Here is a 12,127-nt window from a genome sequence, read left to right as displayed (position 1 = left end):
CAACAACAACAACAGCAAAATGAATTAATTAATTAAAAAACAAATAAAATGAATTGCAAGAAGAAGGAAAAACTAAGCCACACACAGGAAGAAAATGTCAACAACCCATTAAGTTAATGAAGGTCAAGTGGAGTTCGTAGCAAAAGGCCTTCTACAAATAAAATTCAAAAGGAAGACTGGGCAAAAGACATGGAAGATTCTAGTCATTTACCCACCTCTCTTCTCACAAGCTTATGTCCAACGACACACACAGACAATACCAGGCCTCAGAAATAAGCAAACCGTAGGCTGATCCTACCGACACACACCTGTCATTCCGGCACTTGGGAGGCAAGGGGGTGGGGGATGGCCAAGTTTTAGACAAGATCAGCCTACAGAGGATGACCCTATCTCAAAAATGGGGGATAAAAGCCCATCATGAAGTGATTTAGCACAACCAGATTGAGAAACACAGACATAAAGCCTGGTAAAGGTCAGAGAGTCCTGAGAGGGTACTAGAATGTCTGTGGAACCCTTGTTGAAAAACTGAGAACTGAGCGAAACCCAGGGCCAAGAGAAGAGCAGAGGGCCCGGGGTATCATGTGAGTCTGATGAACACTAAGCAGGCCGGTGGGGGCAGAGCAGCGTGGCCACCAGGAACTTGCAGGAGCAGAGGGGCTTTGGGGCTAATTATAAAGATGACAGCAATCCAGCTACCAAGAGCACACCACGGGACAGGGCTGAGAGGAAAAGTCCATTTGCCCTCCTTACCTTGGCATAGTGCCCTCCCTGTAGGAGGTCACCACACTTTTCCCAAGAGGGGCTAGGCGGCCTGGAGTGCTGCAGCCATCCAGTATCCCTGCCCAACGGCATCTCGCTTGATCAGTACAGCTTGGATATTCTACCCTCTTCGTGTTTTTAATTCAGACTCCCTGGTTTTGCTCTGCCACAGTATAGTCTGTGCACAAGACAGTCCCCTTGTCCAGTCTGATACGTTTAGTGTTCCTGTGCTCACACATAAACCCCCTCACACTGGCAGTACAGTTTTACTCCATCTTGTCCTAGTTTGCTTCTCTGTTGCTGTGATAAAACACGGACCAAAGCCAGCCCGGGAGGAAGCAGTTTATTTGGCTTGCAGCTTATAAACCATCACCACCAAAGCCAGGACCCAAGCTCCTGGCAGGAACTGAGGTAGTGCTGTGGAGGAATGCTGCTTACTGGCTTGCTTCCAGACTCATGTTCAGCTACCTTCCTTATGCATCCCAGGACCACTGGCTCAGGGATGGCATCACTCACACCAACCAACAATCAAGACAAACGTCCCCAACGGACATGGACACTTGCCAATCTGACACAAGCACTTGCTCCGTTGAAGTCCCCTTCTCTCTCATAACTCTAGTTTGTATGTCATGTTAACAAAAACTAACCATCACAAATCAACCCCCCCTACACACACACTAACAATTTTCTTTATGTCTTTTTATAAACTAGGCCTTCTCTCAACCCTGGCCTTAGGCCACCACTGATCCTTCTGTAGCTGTGGCCTCACCTGCTAAGTAGCCTCACATAGTAGATTGAATTATGCTGTTCGCAGTGTTTCCTGCCTGGCCCTTTCCACACAGCACAGTGTTCTTAAGAGTTCTCATGCCCAATACAGCTATCAGTGCACGGCCATTAGAATTCACTTCCTTAACCATCAAGTCAGCCCACTTGCCATGGACTGCTTTTCAGACAGTGTAAGCATTTACCGTGCGGTCATGGCTGCTCCTTAGCCTTTTTGATGTTGTTGCCATACCTTTGACTTCTTTTAAAATTTAGTTATTTACTTTCATGCGTGTGTGTGTGTGTGTGTGGTGTGTGTGTGTGTGTGTGTGTGTGTGTGTGTGTGTGTGTGCGCACGCGCATGCACGCCTTCATGAGTTTATGTGCACCACATGCGTTTTCTGCAAGCCATAAGTGGGCATTGGACCCCTGGAACTTACAGACGGTTGTTTTGGAAACCAAACTCAGATCCCAGGAGAGCGGAATAGTGCTCTCAACCACTGGGATAGCTCTTCAGCCCCATATATCTGACTAGTATACATGCTATATATCCAACAATGTTCTTTTGATAGTTGCCTTTAAAACAATTAACAAAGGAAAAAGAATGGCCTTTACATTTGCCCACGTACTTAACTTCAAGTGTTCCTCATTCCTGTAGGTCCCCAGTGTCTAACTGGCAAGAGCTCTACTCAGCTTGAAGAACTTTATTCAGTGTGCATGTGGAGATCTGCTAACAATGAACTCTCTCAGTTTTTATGTTTCTGAAAGTTTAATCCTTCATCTTAAAAAAAAAAAAACAACATTTTCAGCAAGTGTGTAATTCAGCGTTGGCAGGTTGTTTAAGGGAGGGGCGTTTGTTTTCCTTCAACACTGAAAAGATGTTCCACTGCCTACTCCTCACTGTGTCCTCTGAGAAGTCAGCTGCAGTCTGCAGTGTTAAGGTGTCCCTGCCCCTCTGGTTCTCTGTTTTCAGGATACTGATGAGGTTCTCCCTCCCTCCTTCCCTCCCTCCCCCTCCCCCTCCCTCTCTCTCTCTCTCTCTCTCTCTCTCTCTCTCTCTCTCTCTCTCTCTCTCTCTCTCTCTCTCTCTCTCCGGCTTATACTTTCTTGAGCATCTTGGATCTGTAGATCAATGCTCTTCACCAAGCTCTGAGAATGTTCAGTCACTATTCTTTTCTGTTTAATTTTCTCTTTCCTCTCCTTCTGATTTTCCAGGTACACGTGCTAAATTATACAGTATTGTCCTATGTGTCAGGGAATCTCTGCTCACCTGAAAAAAAATCTTTCTATGTGTTTGTTTTCTGTGTTTGTTTTATTCTTTGGTTTTTCAAGACAGGGTTTCTCTGTGTAGCCTTGGCTGTCCTGGGCTCACTTTGCAGACCAGGGTAGCCTTGAACTCACAGCGATCCACCTGCCTCTGCCTCCTGAGTGCTGGGATTAAAGGTGTGTGCCACCACTGCCCAGCTTCGATGTGGTACTTAAGTCGGATCTACAGACTCAACTATGATACTAAGTTTTAAATTCTAGATACTGTAGTGTAAAGTTCTAGGATGTCTATTAGATTTTTTTTCCGTTCTATTTTTTTATTTTATGTGCATGAATGTTTTGCCTACTTGTATGCACGTGTACCGTGTGTGTGTTCCATGCCTGTGGAGATCCAAAGAGGATGTCAGGTCTCCTGGTACTAGAGTTACAGATGGTTGTGCAGTCCTGGCTGTCCTGGAACTCTTTCTGTAGACCAGGCTGGCCTCAAACTTAGATCTGCCTGCCTCCGCCTTCTGAATGCTGAGACTAAAGGTGTGCGCCACCATACCTGACCCAGCCTCCCATTTAAAAATAAACCCATTTGTTTGTGTGTGTGTGTATATGTGTGTGTGTGTGTATGTGTGTGTATGTATGTATATGTGTGTGTGTGTGTCTATATGTACAACTTGTGGGAGTTGGTTCTCTCCTACCACCATGTGTGTCCTGGGGATTGAACTCTGGTGGTCAGGCTTGGTGGGAAGTGCCTTACTCCATGGAGCCGCCATCTTAGCCCTACTGGGTCATTTTTATGGTTTCTATTTTTCTGTGGAAATTCCGTATGCACATGTATGTGTCCTCTTCTTGTAAGTCCCTACACTTTGTAAGGCATTTTTAAACATCTGTGTTTACTAGTTGTAACATGTCTCTTACTTTGAGGGCTTGTTTCTGTTGTTTTACAGTTGTAAGTTGATTATTCTTAACCATGGTTCATACTTTCCCATTTCTTCGCATGGCTAAAATACTGTCATGATCTTCTGGACATAGTGAATGAATGTACTATAACAAATATGTTTTATACTTTCTTCCTTAAAATATATAGAACATTGCTCTGTCAGACCCTGGCCCTGGAAGGCTGAATATCTTCTCTTTCTTTTGCTCCTACAGTATGGCATTTACCTAGGCATCCAGTTGTTGCTCAAAAGGTGATGCCTTCTGAGAGTCGCTCCTGAACGCTTGCTCCTCCTGAGGTCTTACTGCCCCTCTGGGTTGGAAACTTACCTCAGCCCTTGAATGAATTTGGCAACCCTGTTCCATTCTCCCATCACAGCAGCAGGTATGGTGGTGCACATCTTTAATGCCAGAACTTGGAAGGCAGAGGGAGATCTCTGTGAGTTCGAGGACAGCCTGGTCTATAGAGTTCCAAGACAGCCTTGCATAGTGAGATCCTGTCTCAAAAATAAACAAAATAATAATAACAATATTAATAGTAATTATTATTATTATTATTATTATATTATTATTAATATATTAAGCAGCAGGGCTTTATGAAGTCTTGCTCTATGCATAGCAACCCATCCTTCATCCACTTGCCCATCAGGGCTCCTGTGGAGCTCACAGTCTCCCTCTTATAGCTCTGGAGGCTACAAGTAGAAAGCCACACAGGTTGTCACTGGGTGTGGGGCCACATACAATGGATGCAAGCACTCACGAGGCAGATGCAGGTGGGTCTCTGTGAGTTCCAGCCCAGCGAGGGCTACACAGTAAGACCCTATGTCAGTACTCATTAAAACAACAACAATAACCCATAGATTGTGGCCTGGGACAGAGGCTCAGTTGGGAAAGTACTTGCTACAGTCATGTGAGAACCTGAGTTTGATCCCCAAACCCCCTCCCCAAAGGTGGGTGAGTGCACACCATAATCCCAGCCCTGGGAAGGCAGAGATCCTCAAAGGTTGCTGGCTGGCCTGTCTTGATGCATTGGCAAGTTCTGGATTCAGTGAGAGGTTTTTACCTCAAAAACTAAGGTGGAAGCCACATAGTGGTCGCACAAGCCTGTAATCCCAGCACTTAGAAGTAGAGGCAGACTGATCTCTGTGCGTTCAGGGCCAGCCCGGTCTACACAGTGAGTTTTAGGACAGCCAGGGCTATACAGACAAACCCTGTCTCAAAAACAAAACAAAAGAACCCCAAAACAACAACCAAAGGAACAAAAAGTAAGGTTGGGAGTGAGAGAGGAAGACACATGACATCAACCTCTGACATGCGTACACACACACACACACACACACACACACACACACACACACACAGATTGGATGAGGAAGGGGAGAGGAGAGGCATGAGGACTGTACTCAATGTACAGTACATAGTTGTGTGAAAGCACCCTTATGTAACATGGCATCACGAGTAATGTACAATGTATATATACAATGAATTTTTTAAAATAAAAGAACACATATGGGAATAGTGCCCCCCACTGAGAACCCTATTTTAACCTAACCATTTGTCTTAAAGGCCTTTTCTCTAAAGACAGTCACATCCAGAGGTATTGGGAGTTAGAATTTACATGAGGCTGGGCATGGGGAGAATTCATCCCTACAAGTTACCCTGACCCTCCAGCCTTGCCAGTAGCCCTGCATTCTGATCTCAGGCACCTCGGTAGAAGTCTAAGGCAAACTTGCCTGCCTCACCTTGTGTGGTTCCCTAGCCTCCGCAGTCACAGTCCTGTGCGGCCTGTGACCCCATGGCAGGAGAGGGCTGCTTCCAATATTTTGTTGCTCAGGTCAGGAAGGCAAGTGCTGCACTAGTGACTAGTGGCTGGTGGTGTGAGACCAACTCCAGCTTTTGCCTGCTCTGCTCTGGCTCAGTCCTCACCACATCTGTGAGTCCAGGTTTTCTTCCCTGGTGCCACAGTCATGATGCCGTGGTGCCATGACATTCAGCAAAAGGCTGGTACACACTGGCTGTGTTTGTATTCTGTCTCCCTCCCAGGGAAGCTCTGGCCTCCCTGTTCTAATCATTAAATAGGAATTGGCTGAGGGAAAACCTTTTCCCTTCACTTTTCTTGCTGCCTGTTCCTCCCTTGGCTTTATTTATTGTCCTCAGAAGAAAGTCAAGTTTCTAGGGAGATTAATTTGAGGGAAATAAAAATAGAAACATAGGTGGGGCCAGAAGAGAAAAGACAGACCTAGAGAAAAGGTGGTCATCAGGACAGGAAGGGAGGGAGGCAAAGAGAAGGCACAGATGGGTTATCTTCAGGGCTTTATATGAACCTGTTGCCTTGGTTCTCAAGTCCAAACAAAACCTTTGTAGAGTCAGAATCCTGGATTTCCACCTGGGCACCCAGGACTAGATCCTGGCCCGCTCACAGAGACCTGAAGTGGGTGCTCCTAGGCTGAGGGTAGGAGGGTGTCATGGCAGACTTTCTGGGTCCTGATGTTATTGTCTGGCTCCGGCCTGCTACCAGGTTAGGAATCATAGCTCAGGAAGCTGTGGTGATCACTAGCCTAAGATGAGGTCACTGTTCAGAGGGTGTGATGGTTACTACTGAGTGACAACTTCCTGAAGAGAAAAACATCTGGGGGTACGTGCAAGGGTTAATTTATGGGGAAAATCAACCCTAATTATGGGTGGCATTACACCATGGACCAGGGAGCTAGACCAGATAAAAAAGGTAACCCAGCTTTCTTCCCACTGTGCTTCTTGACTGCAGTCTTGGCGGCGCATCCAGCCACCTCACCGTGGTGAACTGTATACCCTTAAACTGTGAGCCAGAATCAACCCTTCCTTCCTTAGGTTGCATTGCAGTTGTTTGCTTGTGTGTTTGTTTTACATTTATCTATTGCACGCATTTGTGCACCTACACCTGTGCACAGTGTGCATGTTGAGGTCAGAGGACAACTTTCGGAAGTCAGTCTTTCCCTTCCACCATGCAGATTGTAGGGTTGAACTAAGGCTGTCAGGTTTGGAGGCAGATGCCTTTACCGAGTGAGCTGCCTTGCTGACCAGACAGTGACTTTTGTTGTGTGTTCCATCCCAGCAATAAGAAGAGTGGGCAGCACGCAGAGCACAGCCTAGAGAGTGAGCTCCTCTGAGAGAAATCCTTCCTAGTTAAGCTGTAAAACCTGCTCCAGCCCCACTGCTCTCTGTTTGCATCTGTTAGAACCAGCTTCAGGTTACTTGTCTGAAGTGTGGAGCCTTGAGACCATCTCTGAGGACCCCCTCCAGGTGCAGTATGGTCACCAGCTGTGCGGTTTTGTGCTTTGTGTCTCCTCACCTCAGAGCTTACAGGGTACTGCCCTCCCTCCTCTGTACTTGAAATGAAAGAGCATCTGACCTTCTGGAAAGTCCTTTTGCTTGAAGTCTCCAAATCCATGGGTCTCAGGACATCCAGGAGAAAATGTCCATGCTCCCCTCTTGATGTGGACAATCCCAGTGAGGGCTGACAGCCTTCAGGATTTAAGGCCCCTCCCCCACCTCACAGCGCAATTCCCTGATGTGAGTTTATGTAGGTGGAATGAGAATTGGGAGGGAGAGAGTTGACTTTCATTGTCATCAGAAAGAAAGGAACTCTGAAGATACCAATAGGATGGCGTTCTATAAATGGCACTGTCTCAATTCATCAACGTTCGGTGTACACAGTCGTTATTTTTATCTAAATTATTTTCAGAACAAGGATAAGATTCATATGCTAAATTAAACAACTGTTACTCTATTTAGTTTCATTTTTATGGCTAATGAAACCATGAAGACAATGAGAACTTGTAATAGGTCTGGAAAATATTATTACTGAGCTGATAAAAAGGAATATAAATACTGGCCTATAAATTAGAGAGGAACACTCGAGTAAAATATATTTCTATTTTAACATGAACTAAGGAAAATAAATACTCAACAGAGAAAATTGCAAGGAACAACTTGTTGCCAGGCAGGCGACAAATCAAGAAAAATGAAGCTAAGCTGGAGAAAGATGAGTCACCCACCAGGTGACGAAATCGCGATATGAAATTACACAGTGTCTTGTCCGATTTCTGTTGCTGTAACAGAATGTCTGAAAACAGATCATTTATAAAGAAGATCCATTTACTTTGCCTCATAGTTCTGCAAGGTCAAGAGCAAGATGCTACCATCTTTTCGGCTTCCCACGGTTCAGTAGAAAGCGCAAGTGGGTGAGTGTGTGGAGAGCAGGGAGGAGACATAGAGGGGGACTTGCTTTATAATCTGGCTCTCAAGAGAAAGACAGGAATCTTCTGTTAAATGACCTCCTCCTCCCAACACAGCTACCAAACTTCCACAGAGCTTTTGGTGGCAGCAAAACCATATCCTTGTCGTCGCGGAGCGAATATTATATGCCCGCTGGTAGAACCGGTCTCCTGGAGTTCTCTGGCAAGGGTCACTCAATCACAATTATAGCAGAAAGGCGTGTCCCTCAAAGAGAGAGCCTTGGGGCCAATTGCTGCCTGTAGAACCCACTTCCGCTTGCAAGGACCACGGACAGTATGACTCTCTGTTGCCCGCAGCGTGGTTCGTAAGACAAGACATGGGTCCAAACCAGCAGCCTAGACAAGGTTCTGCTGTATCCCCCATGCCCAACATTGCTCACTTGGTTAATGACACTGAGGCCTGGGTCACACGCCACACTGCCTCTACTCTTGGTCCTGTCTGACGTCTGTGGCTTGTCTGTTGACAATTACTGCTCTCTCTTGGTCACATTTCTGGCTACTCCCTGATCTCCCTCTGCCTGGTCCCCTTTTTTCTGCCTCCTGCTTACCAGGAAACAGTGGACAAAAAGCACCCACCCTTGAGCACGGAGCCTGTGCCTTTGCTTTGTCCTTGTCGCCTGGTGGTGAAGGACACATTCTCCTGCAGATGCTGGACAAACACCCTTTCTGTCCATCCAGCTCTTAGACTAGTCACTGACCCTCGACCCAGAGATCCTGCCACCTGACTGTAAGGGAGGGCTCAGAGAAACCACCTAGCTGGACCACTCTATGGATGGAAAGAAAGGCGTATTGGGGATCAAATTGCCAAGGCTATCTCTCACAGTGGCATTATGGGCAGGGATAAACAAAATGGCAAACAAACAAACAAAAAAAAGTAAGTGGATTTTATATGACAGTCACCAGGGTGGTGGTCTTTGAGCTGGTACAGGCTGTACGGATTGACTAGGAACTATATCCTTTGCAGGTTGGCTTCAGGGAGGACCCTGATAAACAGACACTGTCTTAGAGATCTACTTTTCTGGGAAACAGGAACCGACCTTTAGCCAGAGTCCTTCTCTTTAGGACTTTGTCACCAGCACAGCCATTTTGAGGGTCTGCTTTGAACCTAGTACAGACTAGCCTTGTTTCTTCCCTTTTTTGTTTCTTGCCTGCCTTGCCATCCATCCTTCCTCGCTCAATCTGCATTTCCTTTCATCCCATCAACACTAGTTTTGAATGCTGTGTATATAGCTGCTAATAAGTCAAACAAGACTTCTATCCTCGGGGATCTAGTCCAGTGGGACAGACAAACATTAGGTCCACCAACAAAGAACCACAGCCACGCATGTATATTTGCAAGGGGAGATGAAGTGCAGAGAGGGAGCATGCGGCAGCGGTGTGCAGTGGACTAACAGGGTCAGTTTAATTTGGGTGCTCTTAGCGGGAGTGATAATTAAGCTTCCTGCTGCAGGCTGTGCTGGAGTTATCCAGGGAAGTGGGAGGGACACTGTTCCAGGCAGAGGGGACAGGAAGGGCAAAGCCCCCAAGGCGAGCTTGGAGTGTTCAAGGGTCTGGAGGCATGCCAATAAGGCCAGAGCGTCCAGAGAGAGGGGTTGTGGACAGAAGGCGGGCGATCAGACTGATTTACTTTTAAGAGTGGCAAGGAACCACTTAAGGATTTGTTAGGTGGTAGAGGAAGAAAAGCAGATTTGCATTTAAATTTTGGGGCATTGGAGGAACAAGAGCTCCTGTGGAGTGGACCAGTAGGAAGCCACTAGTCCAGTCCAGGAGATCACAAGGGCACCAGGTCTTCCTCAGGGCAGGGTGTAGGGGGCTAGGGGGGAGGGCGGGGACAAATGGGCAGCTTCAAACGACATTTAGGAGTTTGACCTTGACTTTCTAGAAATGAGGAATAAAAAAATGAAGATGCCTTGGTGGCAGGAGCAGTGGCAGCACAGTACGCAAAAGCATTTCTGTTTTATAATTAAGTGTGGTTAGTGCTTTGCTACAGAGGCATGGAGTCACCCAAGGTCACTCACACAGTGCTGAGAGCTAGGAGTGAAACCCCTGGGCTCAGCCTCTGCTTGGCGTCTGTCCTTCCCTTGTCTAGGCTAAAGCCTGACCCTGAGGACCTTCCTAGGGTCGGGCTGCCCCCTTCCTTGCTGTCCTCGGCCACCTTGTCATCTTAGGTGGGGAGACAGTGCTGAGAAAATCATCCTGGAAGAATAGAGGTGTCCATAGCACAGTGACCCCTGCCCCCTCAAACGCATGCCTCCCTCCCTATTCCAGTTTCTATTTCTGCCTCCTTCTGTCACTGTTACCCGTCACGTACCATCCTCATTATCAAATCCTCCACCCTGAGAACTGACAGTGACATTGCTTATCCCTGTACATCCTGCGTCCCTAACACCCTCCCCATTGAATTGAGCTGCATATGGTAGATCATCTGGCCACCTTACTCTCCTCCTGGGGCAGTACCCCCTACCGTCTTCACTGGGACCCCTCTCCCCACCTAGCAGAAAACCTGTACCCCCATCCTTTCTTGTCTATTATATCGTAAGCTTGCTGCAACCCAGTCTCTTCCACCCACATAAGCCAATCTGCACCTCATTGCTTGCTGCTCATCAGATCATTACAAAGCTAGTTCCTACATCAGCCTGCCCCAGTTCAGTTCCCTGCTCAAAACCCTTCAGAGACGGCCCATGGCCCACTGGAAGAGCTGCAAACCTGTGGGCTGGCGGGAACACCAAGCTTTGGTGGCAGAAGTCTCTTTCCTCTCCCTCTCTGTGTCCTCCAGTTTCTCTCCACCTGCATGTCTCCAACCACCTCAAACTTTCCCACACTGCCCAAACATAACCTCTTCGGAGAAGCTTCCCAGGATCCCCTCCTTCATCCCATCCATCTTGGGGAGTCTCACCTTCCTGGCCTCCTCCAGCCCTGGGTTTGTCTTCCACCATTTACCTACAGACCTTCGGCCTTGTCCCGTCACTGCTGGTGCAGGAGCTGCGCAGGATGGGAGGGTGGCCCAGCTCCAGCAGAGATGCCTCAGGTGGCTGGACAATGATGCTTTGTTGGAGGTGATCCCAGCACCCAGGGAGACATGTCCACACTGGCCTTCTCATCTGGAAGCCCCTGGCAGGCAAGATCTGTAAGTGGCTCATTTCTCACCCACTGTATTCAGCACAGGGCAAGGTGAGTGCAGGCACTCAGGTGGTATCTACCAAGTGGGCAGCTGGGTGTGAAGGAATTTCACTGCTAGCTGGGACTCTTGGGAAAAGGGCTTAAGGTGCCCAAGGAGAGTTGCTGGAAGCAGGCGGGGTTGGTGGCGCAACAAGGGAGGGTTTGGAACAGGAAAAGGATGAGGTAGGTGATGATTGAAGTTTCTATGGGATAAGTGGAGACTAACAGAGGGGATGGGGAATGGGAGGCTGGCACAGCTGGCTTAGAGGGAGGACGGTGCTCTGGTGAGATTGCTTCTGTCTGAGCAGAAAATGCCAGGCAGAAGAGTGGGGAAGCTAAGGTTGGATGTTGGAGCTACAGTGAAATCCACCCTCCCCATATCACCGTGCCTCACTGCGGCATAAATACTGGATGGGCTCCATTTCCCCTTATGCCTTCTGATCCTCAGGAGAGAGGCCTAAGGAAAGCACGTTACAGAACTTAGACCAATTACCTGTGGCCAGTGTGGGAGAAGCTGGAGCAGAGCGGGGACACTGAGGACCTGTCTCCACATCTTAGCTTGTGGTTTAGGTTTGTCAGGGCTCAGGAGGGAACCCGGAAGGTGAGAGTCTTATTGGGGAACACATTATTGCTAGACATCACAGAGCTACTGTTGGGGTAGGTGGGCTGATAGGTGGGGGTTGGGGACCAAGGGCAGGAAGTAGGAATCAGAACAGCCTCTGGAGGCGGGACTTAGGGACTTCTTTCATTTGTGGCTGGAGAGAAGAAAGCCACAGTTGTCATTGAAGAGCAGCCTGGTGGGGTCCTGCTCCCCTAATCCTGGCACAGAGTAGAGCTGTGTCTCCAGTTTTGGACAGGGGTGCTACCCACGGGAACACACGTTTCTCTCATTTGCACGAAGGTTCTGTTTGGGCTAATGATGTCCTGGCCTTGTCCCCTGAGCCCTTGTCCTCCCAGATGCCTTGTCCTCCACAGCCCCC

General features: G+C 47.9%; 1 long non-coding RNA gene across 1 annotated transcript in view; it reads left to right on the top strand.

Moving 5' to 3' along the window:
- Positions 1–11,776, top strand: part of LOC127194455 (uncharacterized) — a 36,934-nt gene extending 25,158 nt beyond the window's left edge. The window contains exons 2-3 of the long non-coding RNA XR_007831254.1: positions 10,935–11,115; positions 11,596–11,776. This is a non-coding gene — a long non-coding RNA (uncharacterized LOC127194455). The remainder of the gene's footprint in view (positions 1–10,934; positions 11,116–11,595) is intronic.
- The last annotated feature ends 351 nt before the right edge of the window (positions 11,777–12,127 follow it).

This window comes from Acomys russatus, chromosome 10 (assembly GCF_903995435.1).
Source record: "Acomys russatus chromosome 10, mAcoRus1.1, whole genome shotgun sequence".
In the NCBI taxonomy this organism is placed as follows: Eukaryota; Metazoa; Chordata; class Mammalia; order Rodentia; family Muridae; genus Acomys; species Acomys russatus.
This window is presented reverse-complemented; position numbering and strand designations above follow the sequence as displayed.